Source organism: Miscanthus floridulus, chromosome 17 (genome assembly GCF_019320115.1).
Source record: "Miscanthus floridulus cultivar M001 chromosome 17, ASM1932011v1, whole genome shotgun sequence".
Taxonomy (NCBI): domain Eukaryota; kingdom Viridiplantae; phylum Streptophyta; class Magnoliopsida; order Poales; family Poaceae; genus Miscanthus; species Miscanthus floridulus.
The window spans coordinates 27,966,806-27,982,504 of NC_089596.1; the positions used below are offsets into that span (position 1 = coordinate 27,966,806).

A 15,699-nucleotide genomic window follows, 5' to 3' on the forward strand; every position below is an offset into this window, starting at 1 on the left:
ATGCTGGCCATTGTTGAGATTAAGTAGCACTGACCATCTTTGGGATTTGACACTTGGTAGATGAGAGCAAAGCAGATGTCTCAGAGAAGCTCACCGTCCAGCAACCTTTGAGGCATCGCCAAACTTTTTTTCAGGTTGGCATTCTGCAGTAATATGGCCGGCACCCTGCGCAAGCAACAAAGCATTAGGTTATTACCTGATCTAACACATGAACGTGCGTGAGCTATCGACATATTGTTGGCGTATGTTATCGTAAACCTGAACAGGAGAATTAAAGAAAAAGAATGCAAGTGATGCCCCTGTCAGAGAGCGAATTCCAGACGATTGGATTGTAATACAATTTTTATTTGGCAAACATTTGTATATTCAGCTGGTGACCTAAATCCCTTATACACGTCATACGTCAGTGTAGGGAAAAAGAAGGGAGTTAGATGACGGGGTGTTTGGTTCTCATAGACTAAAATATTTGGGGCTAAAATTTACACTTTAGTTGGAATAAATAGTCAAACACTTGGACTAAAAGTGGATTAAAATTCTTTAGTCTTTTAGTCTACAAAACTGGACTAAAATGAACTAAAAGGTGTTGGGGACATCTAAACCCCTCATTTATTGGCCTCTCTCTCTCTCCCACCGGGCTTTCTTCCATATCATTTAATGAGTCCACTTTTAGTCTTTTAGTTTAAGGAACCAAACATTATTTTAGTCCACTTTTAGTATATGGACTAAAGTAGACTAAAACTTTAGTCCTTGACTAAACAGGGCCTTAACCCAGTAGCCTGGCCATTGAAGTGCCATGCTGTCCAGTCTTCAACTTTGGGGAAATTCATTGATCTTATCGACGCTTGCGTGCTGAGGAATGCTATCATAAGGTCATGGTCTCCACTGTACCCACAAAGATTGCAATGGAAGAAGGTTCAGAATCAGCTAGAAACAAGTGTTAATCGGTACTCGATGCTGCTTTGGGAGGTCTTTTGCATAAGGAAGCCCTTTGGTGCACCTTATCCATTCGCCAATTGTCCCTTTTTGACGATCCATATTTGCATCGTATATTAGCGATTAGTAGAAAAAATGGCCCATTATGCGGTCTAGAGAATCATGCATTAACCACAGGTCTCTAGTTTCACATCTTAGGAGTATAGAGTAAATTACACCATAGGTCCTTAAACTATTGGTCGATTCTCATATGGGTCCTCTAACTAAAAAACATACCATTTGGGTCCTAGATCTATATTTCGCAGTCACCGACGGTCCAAAACGTGCCACGTGAGCCCAGCAGCTGACGTGGACAAGCCACCCTGCATGAAGGGCATGGCCATTTTGCTGAAACCCCCCTGCGGAACCTGGCCACTCTCCTCATTCACTCTCCCGTCGTCTCTCTCCCCTGTCTCTCTTGTAAGGAAAATAGACCCTTGGCCCATTTACTTTGGATTTTGGTGTTTGATGACCAATACAAGCAAATTGGACTAATGAATTTGCAAGTGTTTGTTTTATAGTCCAATAGGGTGCAAGACGTGACTTGGACGAAGGCGACGTGATGATCCGATGATCAACACCTCAAGCAAGACTTTAGAAGCACAAGTGAAGACCCAAGATATCAAGCAAAGTCCAAGCATGAAGATAGGAACCAAGCCGTACGCAAGATCGCGAAGAAACGAGCTCGTAGAGGCGACCGGACGCTGGACCGGACGCTGGAAGCGCGACCGGACGCTGGACCGGTGGCTCGGCAGACAGGCGACCGGACACGAGGACCGAACGCTGGCGGCAACCGATCGAACGCAGAAACGCAGCGTCCGATCGAGTACAGAGAGGTTCCAGGCGCGCGAAACTGCGACCGGACGCTGGCAGCGTCCGATCGGCAGTTCGCAGCTGCAACGGTCGGGACGACCGGACGCGTCCGGTCAGGACGATTCAGCGTCCGGTCAGTAGCAGATTTGCGGGAATTTGACCCCGACGGCTACTTTCTCAGTGGGGCTTATAAATACAACCCCAACCGGCCATTTGAGAATAGTGGAGCTGAGGAAACATACCAAGGGTGTTGATACACTATTTTAGTGATCTCCACTTGCATCGTGCTTAGTGTTTTATTAGGTGATTAGCATAAGTGCTTGTTGACACCATTTTTTTACACGTGTTAAAATGTTCGGAGTGGACTAATCGGCAAGGGGAAAGTTACTGTATACTTTGATAGCCGATGAAAGCCAGCTTGTAAAGATGGTTGCCGATAGCTGGTGATGCCGATGAAGGGAGGATTTGAGGACTGCTGCCGATGAAACAAGGAGTATGCTGATGAGGGAAGACTTGAAGACTATTGCCGATGAAACAGGGGGTATGCCGATGGGAAGAAGGACAGTGAGATTTCCATCGTAATTAAGGCGGACAGGGAAATAGATAGGAGTTGATTTCCTTTTCTATATTTGTTAGAGTATGATTCATGTAAGAGTCACGTGTTTTCTTAGATATGGGCTTGGTGTCCTAGTTGTGTTTGGTTGTGTCTCTTTAGATCAGGGTATAAATATGGAGTGAGGGGCAATGTAAAAATATATATCAATCAATATCAAAACCAATTTTTACTCCTATTTGCATCTACTTACTTTTCGGCGACCTCGTCAATTTTGCATTATTTTCTTTTTATGAGTTCTCATTGATTCGGCGAGCTGCATCGCTTCAGTGCGACCTTCGGCGATCCTCGAGTTCCGCGTGAGTACCTCTTGGCCGTGACTTCCGGGCGTATCGCTGTTGTCAGGACCAAAGTGCTCGTATCTTCATCCTTGTCGATTAATAGGTCAAATCGACTGGCACGCCTTGGATACCGATTCGGGTATTAGCCCTTTGTGTTTGCAGATCCACTTTTGCATCAACACATCTTTTGGCACGCCTGGTGGGACCAATCAATCCGATCAATATGTTCAATTCCGAGATCGATGTGGGGAACATTATTGCGGTATCAGAAGAAGATCTTAAGGAAGAACAGAGGCAGGCTATGGAAAAGGCCGTAGAAGAATACATGCAGCTTTGTCTGAAATCGTTTAGCCTGAACAAGAGTGGACAAGTTATCCAGAAGCAAGATTTGCCGTTGCCTCGGCAGGTTACCTTTGACTCCAATCCTGGTAAACTTCAAGAGATGGTTAATTCTGCAGTGAATCATGCTTTGATTAATCATTCCAATGTGTTGTTCAATACTGTTCATAATGCTATGGTTCGAACTCTCAAAGAAGGACAAGCGTCACCGCATTATGTTGGGCCTGCCTATCACCAACCAGAGCCGGCATCTGTCAATACTCCATCGGCTCCCTCGGCCGTTGTGGGTACAGAAGTTACTTCTTCTCCAGTATCAGCAGGCTTACCTAATATTCAATCTACATCGATACGATCAGATCCGGTACTACCAGGAGGACGAATTCAGCTTAGTACGGATCTATCGGCATCAGCTATGTCAGGCCCTGTGTCTCGGAATAGCCAGATTCCTACTAATTGGTGGGGATATGGTATGCCTCTGGAGTCATCTGCTTTCAATCCTAGATTACCTCAAGTGTTTGACGCAGTAGGTAAAGCTCCTATACCATCGGCTGTTTCGCCGATGGCCCAAGTGCCTCAATATGCCACAACAACTACTGTACAACCAACTCCAGGGGGTTTCCAAATGCCTTTGGTTCAAACGCCCAGTTCAAATCCATCGGCAAGCTTACTGCCGATACAGCAGAAAGCCCCTGTTATGAGTCAAACTGGGGTTCAGTTTATGCCTCAAGCTGGTTATAATTATCCAACAATGTCAGCAAATTATCAGCCATCGGTGAGTTTTGTACCGATGGGTTATAATAATGGTTGGTCAGGACAGTTACCTGTTCAACACATAGTTCAGCAAAATCAACAGATTGCAGGGATTCAACAAGGTTATATGCAAGCTGGTGTTCAGAATCAAGCATCGGCAGCTCAGCCGATGAGTCCTTTCCAACAGGTTAATGGACCACAAGTAATGGCAAATATGCCGATTGCTGGAGATCGTGGGCCACAAAGATATGTGGAAGGATATCAGCAGGTACCTCCTGTAGAAATTCAGCCAATTCGTCAGTAGGAAGCTGATGCTTTTTGGGCTGATAGGATAGCAGAAATTATGAAGGATCAGTTTGGGATAAAGCCCAAGGTCAATACTTATTCTTATCGGACTCCATATCCTCCTACATATGATTTAATTCCTCTCCCAAATCGGTACAAGGTACCAGATTTCACTAAATTCTCCGGGTAGGATGATACATCAACAATGGAACACGTCAATCGCTTCATTATTCAATGTGGAGAGGCAGCTAGCAGAGATGAATTAAGAGTTCGATTATTTTCATCATCTTTGTCTAGATCGGCATTTACGTGGTTTATTTCATTACCACCAAATTCTATTATTACCTAGACTGATCTAGAAAAACAATTTCATAAGTATTTCTTTGCTGGAATCCATGAGAAGAAGCTTACCGATTTAGTAAGATTGAGACAGCGCAATGATGAATCGGTAGAGAGCTTTGTGCAAAGATTACGTGATGTAAAAAATAAGTGCTACAGTCTGGTGCTAGATGATCGGCAGCTTACCGATCTGGCTTTCCAAGGGTTATTGCCACATCTTAAAGACAGATATGCTTCTCAAGAATTTGAAAGCCTCAGTCATCTTGTGCAAAGGATCTCCGATCAAGATACTAGGATTTTTGAACCTAAAAAGAATTGGAGTAAAAAGGTATCATTTGTTGAAGAAGTAGGAGATTCTGATTCTGATGAAGAACCAGTTATCGGCTTAGCTGAGTGGGTTAAGAATAAAAAGCCGATATCTTGTCCCTTTGGTCAAAAAGAGCCAGAAAAGTTTACCTTGGATATCACCAAGGCTGACAAAATATTTGATCTTCTGCTTCAAGAGGGCCAAATTAAGCTGTCACCTAATCATATGATCCCATCAGCAGAAGAGTTGAAGAAGATCTTGTACTGCAAATGGCACAATGCAACTTCACACAGTACAAATGAGTGCAAGGTGTTCAGGCAACAGTTACAATCGGCTATTGAATCTGGGAGAATTAAGTTTGGTACTTCTAATACCCAAAGGCCGATGAAAATTGATCAACACCCCTTTCCAGCAAATACGTTGAAGGCCAAAGGGAAGACCAAGGTATTGATGTCCGAGGCTGCTGAGAAAAACGCATCAGTGGATCCCCAACATCGGATAACTATCGATGATGCAAGAAGTAAGGGGTTGCTGGGAGAAAGCAGTAGTTCCAAAAAACCTCCTCGACCTGGCATTGTGATTACTCATCGAAGGCAGCAAGAGGGTTGGTGTCAGCGTAATGATCGATATCGACAACAGCAAGAAGAAAGGCGTCGGGAAGAGTGGCATCGGCATAAAGATCATTGGAGGTGCCCGTTTTTTATCCATTGCTGGGAGGAAGGTATTAAATTGCCAACTGTTGAAAATTGCCCTGAGTGCAATGGTTATTATGGGGTCAATCGGTCAGAAAGAAGATTTCAACCTGGTAATCGAGGTTTATTTATCAATGAGCCGATTAGAAGCAGAGCATCAGTACATGATCGGCTGGGGGGTAGACTTAGTGTACATGAAAGGCTTGGTAAACGCGCTGGATGTTTTCCGAGGAATCAAGAGGAGCTTGAGGAAATATTCTACAGGGACCCTAATATACGCCGTGTGGAATCGACTAGGACCTATTATCAGCCGATTTGGAAAACCAAGTTTCCTCGATGGTGCCCGGAGGGTCTAACAAAAACACAGAGAAGGAGGATGCAACGTGAGCGTCAGGAGGATTTATACCAAGAGGAAAATTCCTCCAATGAGAAGTCCGATCATCAGCAGTGGCAGGTAAAACACAAAAAATAAGGGTCCATCGGCAGATGTTAATATGGTATTCATGTTGCCGATGGAATTTTTAGCACTATCTGATAATAAGGAAGAAGTTGTTCTCTCTGATCAAGTAGCTCAGTTGACACTAGATCCAATGATGGCTGTTTTTGAGAAACCTACCGATGACGAGAGACAGTATCTTAAGGCTTTGTTTGTGAAGGGCAGAGTTGATGGGCAGCCTGTGTCTAAGGTACTTATTGATGGAGGGGCTGCGATTAATATTATGCCTTATGTGATGTATCGGAAACTTGGTAAGAGAGATCAAGACTTGACCAAAACCGATATGATGCTGAAAGATTTTGAAGGCAATGTGTCGCCGGCTAAAGGGGCAGTATGCGTTGAATTGACCATCGGCAGCAAAACCTTACCAACGACGTTCTTTGTTATTAATGGCAAGGGTGCATATAATCTGCTTCTAGGGAGGGATTGGATTCATGCTAATTGTTGTGTTCCTTCTACAATGCATCAATGCCTCGTACAGTGGATTGGGGATAAGATTGAGGTTGTCCCTGGTGATTCTTCTTATATCATCGCATCGGCAGAATCAGATACTTATGAGCGAACTAAATGCATATCAGGAGAAGTTTGGGAAAAAGAGTTCCTTAGAGTTACTGATTATGAAATTCCACCAATCCAAGCAGTCGGTTCTGAAGAAGAATTTTAATGGATAGGTTTGCCGATGATGGAAAATTAGGTCAAGGGTTCACATCGGCAGATGATTTAGTAGAAGTAGATATCGGTAATGGCGATAGGCTAAGACCTACTTTTATTAGTGCTAAGTTAGATTCCAAGTGTAAGCAGCAAATAATTGATGTGTTAAAGGAGTATAAAGATTGTTTTGCTTGGGATTATACTGAGATGCCTGGATTAGACCGATCGGTAGTTGAACATCGGTTACCTATCAAATCTGGATTTCGGCCACATCAGCAGCCAGCGCGCCGATGCAACCCTAATATACTTCCTGATATTAAGGCCAAAATAACTAAATTAATTGAGGCAAAGTTTATTCGGCAGTGTCGATATGCAGAATGGATCTCTAATGTGGTTCCTGTTTATAAGAAAAATGGAAAACTTCGTGTTTGTATTGATTTTAGGAATCTCAACAAAGCCACACCGATGGATGGTTATCCAATGCTGATTGCTGATTTATTGATTGATGCTGCAGCCAGACATCAGATTATCAGCTTTATGGATGGTAATGCAGGCTACAATCAAATATTCATGGCTGAAGAAGATATTCCCAAGACTGCTTTCAGATGTCCAGGTCATGTAGGGTTGTTTGAGTGGGTAGTCATGATGTTTGGCTTGAAAAATGCCGGTGCTACTTATCAGAGAGCTATGAACTTTATTTTTCATGAATACATCGGCACATTAGTGGAGATCTACATTGATGATGTGGTGATTAAGTCTGGAGATATCAGAAAACATCTAGCCGATCTGCGAAAGATACTGGAGTGTACAAGGAAGCATGGATTGAAGATGAATCCTAATAAATGTGCATTTGGCGTATCGGCAGGTCAGTTCTTGGGTTTTATGGTGCATCAGCGGGGCATCAAAATCAGTAGGAAGTCTATTGATGCAATTAACAAGGTGGTTGCTCCTGCCAATAAGACTGAATTACAATCGTTGATCGGTAAGATTAATTTCATTAGAAGATTCATATCTAATCGGTCGGGTAAGATCAAGGCTTTCAGTCCATTACTTAAATTGAAAGCCGATCAGGAATTTGTATGGGGAGCTGAGCAGCAGTTAGCCCTCGATGAAATTAAGAAATATTTAACAAATCCTCCAGTGCTAGTTCCACCTCAACACGGGAAGCCTTTCAGGTTATATTTATCAACTGATGATACAGTTATCGGTTCAGCTCTTATTCAAGAATTTGAAGGGAAAGAACGTGTTATTTATTATTTGAGCAGAAGACTAGTGGATGCTGAGACGAGGTATTTGGCCATCGAAAAATTATGTCTATGTTTATACTTTTCGTGTGTCAAATTAAGGCATTATTTGTTATCTGCCGAATGTACGGTCGTATGCAAAGACGATGTAGTCAAGTATATGCTGTCGATGCCGATATTAAGTGGTAGAATCGGCAAGTGGATTTTAGCATTATCAGAATTTGAACTACGTTACGAATCAACTAAGGCAGTTAAAGGGCAAGTGATGGCTGATTTGGTCACTCAGCATTATGATTCAGTGGACTCTTTGGAAGTTTCTCCCTGGACACTTTTCTTCGATGGGTCCACATGTGGTGAAGGAGCAGGTATCGGCATTGTGTTGATTTCACCTCAAGGAAGGAAGTATGAGTTTTCATTGCCGATTGTTGCTACATCGATGAATAATCAGGCTGAATACCAAGCCTTGGTAAAAGGGTTAGAATTACTGAAGGAGATACGTGCCGATGCTGTTGAAATCTTTGGTGATTCTATGCTAGTTATAAATCAATTGGCTGGACTTTATGAATGCCGAAGTGAAGCTTTGATTTCATATTATGAAAAATGTGTGCAATTGTTGAAAGGATTTAGGGATTTTCGTCTTGAACATATCCCTCGATTGCATAATGGGGAAGCTAATCGACTAGCTCAGCATGCTTCAGGGTATCAACTTATTCAGGAAGTGCTAACATCGGCAGTTAATACTGATGATTGGAGAAAGGAGATTGTCGATTATTTAAAGGATCCATATAAAAAGGTTGAAAGACGTATAAGGTTCCAAGCTACCAAGTATGTGCTCCTCGATGATGAATTATATTATCGAACTATAGATGGAGTTTTACTCAGATGTGTTGGTAGTGATGAATCGAAAACTTTGATGGGTGAAATTCATGAAGGAGTGTGTGGTGCGCATCAATCGGCTTTCAAGATGAAGTGGATGATCAGAAGGAATGGATACTATTGGCTGACTATTCTTGAAGATTGTTTTAAATATTTTAAAGGATGTCAGGGATGTCAAAAGTTTGGTAATATTCAAAGAGCGCCTGCATCGGCTATGAACCCTATAATCAAACCGTGGCCGTTCTGGGGATGGGCTATTGATCTCATTGGTCAGATTTATCCGCTATCGAGTAAGGGACATAAATTTATTCTGGTTGCTATTGATTATTGCACAAAATGGGTTGAGGCAATTCCTTTGAAAAAGGTGACATCGGTTAATATGATTGATTTTGTGAAAGAGCATATTGTTTACCGATTTGGTATTCCTCAGACTATCACTACCGATCAGGGCACTATGTTTACGTCAGGAGAATTTGATGAGTTTGCTGTAGGTATGGGAATTAAAGTTTTAAATTCTTCTCCATATTATGCTCAAGCTAATGGTCAAGCTGAGACTTCTAACAAAGGGATCATCAAACTCATTAAGCGCAAAATTGAAGAAAATCCTAGGATGTGGCATACAGTATTAAATGAAGCCTTGTGGTCATATCGGATGGCATGTCATGGTGCAACCAAAGTAACACCTTATCAGTTAGTATATGGACATGATGCAGTATTGCCTTGGGAAATTAAAGTTGGCTCTAGGCGAATACATTCTCAAGATCAGCTGACAGCCGATGATTATAATACTCTTATGAAGGATGAGTTGGAAGATGTGGCGGGTCATCGGTTAAGGGCTTTAGTTAGCATCGAAGAAAATAAGAAAAGAGTAGCTGATGGTATGACAAGAAGGTGAAGATAAAGGAGTTTGCCGATGGAGATCTGGTCTGGAAACTGGTTTTACCGATTGGGACTAAAAGTTCAAAGTTTGGAAAATGGTCTCCTAATTGGGAAGGTCCATATCGGATAAATCAGTTTGTTCCTGGTAACGCATATATTCTAGAAACCCTCGAAGGGGTTGTGTTTCCTAGAGCATTAAATGGAAAATATTTAAAGAAATATTACCCTAGTATCTGGATGGATGCATAAAAGTATAAGTGCCGATAACAGTCCTATCGGCTAGAATTATGCAAGGATGTCAATGTCTCATAAAGTGCCGATAACAGTCCTATCGGCTAGAATTATGCAAGGATGTCAATGTCTCATAAAGTACCGATACAATAAACAAGATTACAAGTTCAACAAGGATTGGATAGCTAATATCGCACACAGGCGAATCTGCTCGGCTTCCTCCATTTCTTTGATATCGTCATCGGCAGTACCCTCCACGGGCTTGAGTTTTTTCTTCATGGCCAAAGCTTTGCGAGCCTGGATATCTCTTTCTTGTTGAAGGGTTTTGATGGCATTAGGTAGCTGGCTTTCTTCTTGTTGAGCATGAGTTAAAGCTGCCTCGATTTCTTTCAATTCAGCCAATAGAGCCATCTTCCTTGCTGATAAATCCAATATTTTCTGCTTGAGTTCAGCACCCAAAGTCTGCAAGTTGCCGATGCCCTTGTGCTTCTCATCGGCAATTTGTTTCAGTTGTAGCATCTCTTCCTATAGTTGAGCCTGAGCTGCTCTATCGGCAATACGTTGGGCAGCCCGTTGATATTGTAGTTGGTGACTCTCTAAATGGGCTACTGGGAAGAGTACTTCTTCAACATCGGCAGGGACCTAGCCACGGATTGTTTTGAAAATTGCCTTTGCGGGGTCCGAATCATCTACAAGTTGGGCGGTATCCTGCTGCAGCAAGTTCAGGAGAGCTTCCAACCTGGACTTAGTTTCTGCCGATATTGTTCCCAGTACAAGGGAAGAACTTGTTTCCTCTCCATCATCGTCAGAGATGTCAATAGCGAAGGAGAATAGGCTGTTTGGGGAGTCTTGTTCCTGAGAAAAAGAAAAGGGGGTCGGTTAAGGATAAGTATGAATATTGTAAATCAGCTAGGTTAATCGGTTTACCTGTTTCAAGGCAATTTCCTGTGCTTGGCTAGAAGAAACAACCTAGAGTGTATCGTGTGAGGGATCGGCTGAGCTTGCCGATGGGATGTCCTCTGTGACTTCATCAGTGGTTGGCTCTTGAGGTATGATGACCGATGACATTAGGGCAGATGTAGGGATCGGCATAGACCTTTGTCGTTTTGGCTGTGCCTCGGCATCTGTTAAAGCTTTGCGCTTTGCTTGGACATCGGCAACAATTGGCTGGGGGGCATCGGCACTTGTTGGTTGTGAAGCTTGGACGTCTGGTACGCTTGCCGATGTACCCGATTGTTGCTGCAAAACAAGTGTAAGGTATGATATTTAACGGATGAAATGAGAAGTCAAGAGAATACCTCTGAAGGTTTGTCAAAAGAAGTGGTGCTTGATATCGGAGGAATTGCCGATGATGATCCAGTGGCAGCTCTTACCCCCTGGTGATTAATGTTAATACAGTTTGTAATCGGTATAAGTAGAAATAAACAAGGTTGTTACCTTGAATGCCTTGACCAAGGTTGTGGCAGCAGCCGATGGAGTGGCCCTAGCTGTAGCCAATCTGGACTTAGGGGTGATGGTCTTGGTATGGATCTTCTGGTGGGTCAAAGCAGTTAAGGTGGGGGCATTGTAGCCGATCGGTGATATCAGGGAAATAGGCTGAAGATCGAAGGGTTTCCCACTTTTGCTCACCGATGGTGCTGGGTTGTTAACCTGTCATGAGAGAGTCAGTTACTGATATATGTAGGGAAAAAGCAAAAAGGAGTTAAAAGAAACTTACTGCATCGTCAGGGATGGCATATTTAGGGTCGATCATGTGCCGATATGTGTGAGCAGAAGTTGCAAACAGTTGTTCCTTCCACTCTCGCCACCATTGCTTGTATGACTCGGTGATGAAGGATACTGGCGTCCAGGTGGATATATCAACATCTGTGATATCGGCATCGGGGGAGAGTTGTACCACCTTGTTCCAATCTGTTCCATAGGTGATTGTTTCCCTGGGTTTGATCACATCGGCAAAGCAAAGTTTGATTGGCAGTTGCCCAAAAGCCAATTGACGGGATACTGCCGATGGGTTGTAAAATTCTTATGAAACGTTGGTGTTTTTTCTGCTACCAAATATATTCACTAGAATTGCCCTGGGAGTAATGATGGCTATCATGAGTTCCTTATCCTGATTCAGGGTGTCATCGGCAAAGTTGAAAAGAAGGGGAAATCTGTTGTCCTCGTCAATATAAGGTACCCAGGCCCTATGATCACGAGAAAGACCATTGTAGAAGTTTTGGAAGAATCTGCCGATCTGGTCTTCATTGGCCTCTGTTCCAGGAAGGACAATTATGGCTTTACCAAAATTAAGGGGTGAGCGTGTTGTCGATTCATCATCCCCAAGCACATGGTCTTCAGCAATTTCTCGTGGGAATTGTTGGGCAAAAAAGTCCTATTGCAAGCGTTTGTGCATATGGGCATTCAGCCACATGTTGATAAACCACCACAGGCCTCCTAGGTTGCCGATGGGTTCGCCAAGCAGAAGTTTCTGAGACACTTGATGAAGAAGATGATAAGCGGAGCTCAGAAGGTATCGGCCAAGAGGAAACCTTACGCCATTAGCCAAAAGTTCAGCTGCGGGGAGGAAGGCGTTGGTTGGTCCTACTGATCGACCACAGAAAATAAATTTTTCTAACCACATATTCAAGAATGTGGCATATTCCCTCTGGTTAAGTATCCCGGTCTTCTGGTATTCTTGAATGTATCCCGTCCAACCACCGATGTTGCGGGTATTCACCCTATATTCAGATTTTCTACCATAAATGGAGCCTTCATCGGCAGTTGAAATATCCAAGCCAGTGAGCATGTGGACATCGGCAAGTGTAGGAGTAGCTGGGCCATGTCCAAACATAAAAGTGTTTGTTGTGTCTGACCAGAAGTAAGCAGCTGCAATCATCATCGATTCATTCTTCTGCATATCGGCAATAGATAGCCTAATGCATTGGTCTAATTTCCGTTCTGCCCAGTATACTTGCATCAATCTATTAACCCTCAAGTACCAATCTTTCCACCCTTTGGTGGTTTTGGGCCAAGATCGGAATGTGTCTTTCCATAAATTCAGAGAGAAATTTTGGGCTCTAAAGGGGATTCTGTTAACTTCTGCATTAATCAGATCGGTTGGATCTGGGTTGCCCATTGGTCCTAGGCATTGGACATACGGCTGATCGGTTGGAATAACTAGTTTGTTGCGCAGTTCCTAAAGTTTAAAGGATCCGGAGAACAAAAGAAAGGAAAAATCACCAACTGTATAGACTTGCAAAAACTAGGGGAATCAAAGTAAAAGGTAATGGAAGTGAAGCGAACCGCAGGGACGTCGAAGTTAATTGCCATTATCTTGAGGAAGATGAGGGCACGAGCTGGAGACTTGAGGTAACGCTGGAGAAGGGTTCTTGTTGGTTGAGGTCGTGCAGTGGTTCGTCGGAGTCGCCGCCGGAGAGAGAAAATGTCAAAGAATGGAGTCTGAGGGTAGAAGACAAGTGTTCCGGAGGAATCTATTTATAAGCCGCTTGGAGTAGGGGTATTTTGGACTTATCTCTATGCCGCGCGCATGTAGGTCGAAGTGGTTCAGATGGATATGGTAACTGTTTGCACGATGATCAGGGGATTGTACAGATGGGTTGATGGCAAGTAATCATGACTTGGAAGAGATATCGGTACATGATATTTTAATTCTGAAAATGACAGCATTATCATGTTAAGATCTTGCCGATGGGTTATTGTTTCAGTATCTTAACCATAATCAAGGCAAGAGTGGTTGGCGATTGTGCGATATTTACTGAAGTGCGTGAATCAGGATTAGATTTGATTGGATTTGATAACAGATCAGGTTTTGGCTTGGAGAATAAGTTACGGTAATCTGGAGTAAATTTCGGAGCATTAATGGTTTTATACTCTGAAATTGGGGGGCATGTGTTGACACCGTTTTTTACACGTGTTAAAATGTTCGGAGTGGACTAATCGGCAAGGGGAAAGTTACTGTATACTTTGATAGCCGATGAAAGCCAGCTTGTAAAGATGGTTGCCGATAGTTGGTGATGCCGATGAAGGGAGGATTTGAGGACTGCTGCCGATGAAACAAGGAGTATGCTGATGAGGGAAGACTTGAAGACTATTGCCGATGAAACAGGGGGTATGCCGATGGGAAGAAGGACAGTGAGATTTCCATCGTAATTAAGGCGGACAGGGAAATAGATAGGAGTTGATTTCCTTTTCTATATTTGTTAGAGTATGATTCATGTAAGAGTCACGTGTTTCCTTAGATATGGGCTTGGTGTCCTAGTTGTGTTTGGTTGAGTCTCTTTAGATCAGGGTATAAATATGGAGTGAGGGGCAATGTAAAAATATATATCAATCAATATCAAAACCAATTTTTACTCCTATTTGCATCTACTTACTTTTCGGCGACCTCGTCAATTTTGCATTATTTTCTTTTTATGAGTTCTCATTGATTCAGCGAGCTGCATCGCTTCAGTGCGACCTTCGGCGATCCTCGAGTTCCGCATGAGTACCTCTTGGCCGTGACTTCCGGGCGTATCGCTGTTGTTAGGACCAAAGTGCTCGTATCTTCATCCTTGTCGATTAACAGGTCAAATCGACTGGCACGCCTTGGATACCGATTTGGGTATTAGCCCTTTGTGTTTGCAGATCCACTTTTGCATCAACAGTGCTTTGCGAAGTGCTTAGGTTGATTAGACCACCGCTTATGCACTTGCTCTAGGTGTATGCCTAGTGTTTAGTGAGGTTTGCATACCTCTTGCCACCCCGTGCTTGCGAGCACAAGAGTTGTACATCGGAGGGGCTTGAAGTCTTACGAGATCGCACCAACCGTGTTTGTGGTGCGGCCGCCATCGTGTACCGAAGGGAACAAGGCCCACGGCGTTTCGGCCGGAGCTTGATAGTGAAGATGGCGGGGAACATCCGGGAGAGGCTTGCCGGAAGACACATCGGAGACCCACTTGCGTGTGGGGAAGGCCCGAGGCTATCCACGGAGTTATCTGACCGGGAGCTTGGCCCTTGCGAGGGATTCCTTGCGAGGGGCTCCAACGAGGACTAGGGGGAAGCTTGCGCGCTTCTCGATACCTCAGTAAAAATACCGGAGTCGTCGATGGGAGTTTGCATATCTCTACCTTTCTCTTTAAGCTTCCGCAGTTACATTGATCTTATTATTATCATTTGCAGTAGAGATAGCAACACACTAGTAAAACTGTAGATGCACATCTAGATAGATTATCTTTTGCATAGGTTTTGCTAGAGAAAGAAAAAGAGGCCATAGTTTTGGAGTTAGATTTTATAAGTCGCCTAATTCACCCCCCTCTTAGGCGTCCACGATTCATTTCAATTGGTATCAGAGCCGGTTGACTCATTTTGGACCTTTGGCTTAACCGCCATTGAGCTGACGCTATTTTAGAGTGGTTGGGATGGATACCGCTAGGCCTCTGCACTTTGATGGCACTAACTTCCCATACTATAAAGCTAGAATGGCTTGCCACCTTGAGGCGGTTGATTTAGGTGTATGGAGAGTCACTCATGACGGGATGAAACCCATTAAGAATCCCAAAAAGCCCACAAAGAGTGACGAAAAAGAAATGCATTTTAATGCTAGAGCTAAGAATTGCTTGTTTGAATCTTTTAGCATGGATGTTTTTAACCAAGTGTTTACTTTAAATACCGCTCATGAAATTTGGTTAAAACTCCAAGAGCTCCATGACGGCACAAGTAATGTCTGTGAGCAAAAACATTGTCTAGCTAAGCAAAATTATGATTCCTTTGCTATGAATGATGATGAGCTTGTTCGTGATATGTATTCTCGATTGAATCTAATTATCAATGAGCTCCATTCAATAGGATTATTAAAGCTAGATGATGCGGACATCGTGAGGAAGATCATCTCCGTTCTACCACAAAAGAAATATGCAAGTATCATCACCATTCTTCACAACATGGAGAACT

The 15,699-nt window shown here is 43.2% G+C and overlaps 1 pseudogene; it reads right to left on the bottom strand.

Annotated features, from left to right (window-relative positions):
* Nucleotides 1–90: 90 nt before the first annotated feature.
* LOC136515469 (uncharacterized) lies at nucleotides 91–12,556 on the bottom strand (annotated as a pseudogene).
* Nucleotides 12,557–15,699: the final 3,143 nt, after the last annotated feature.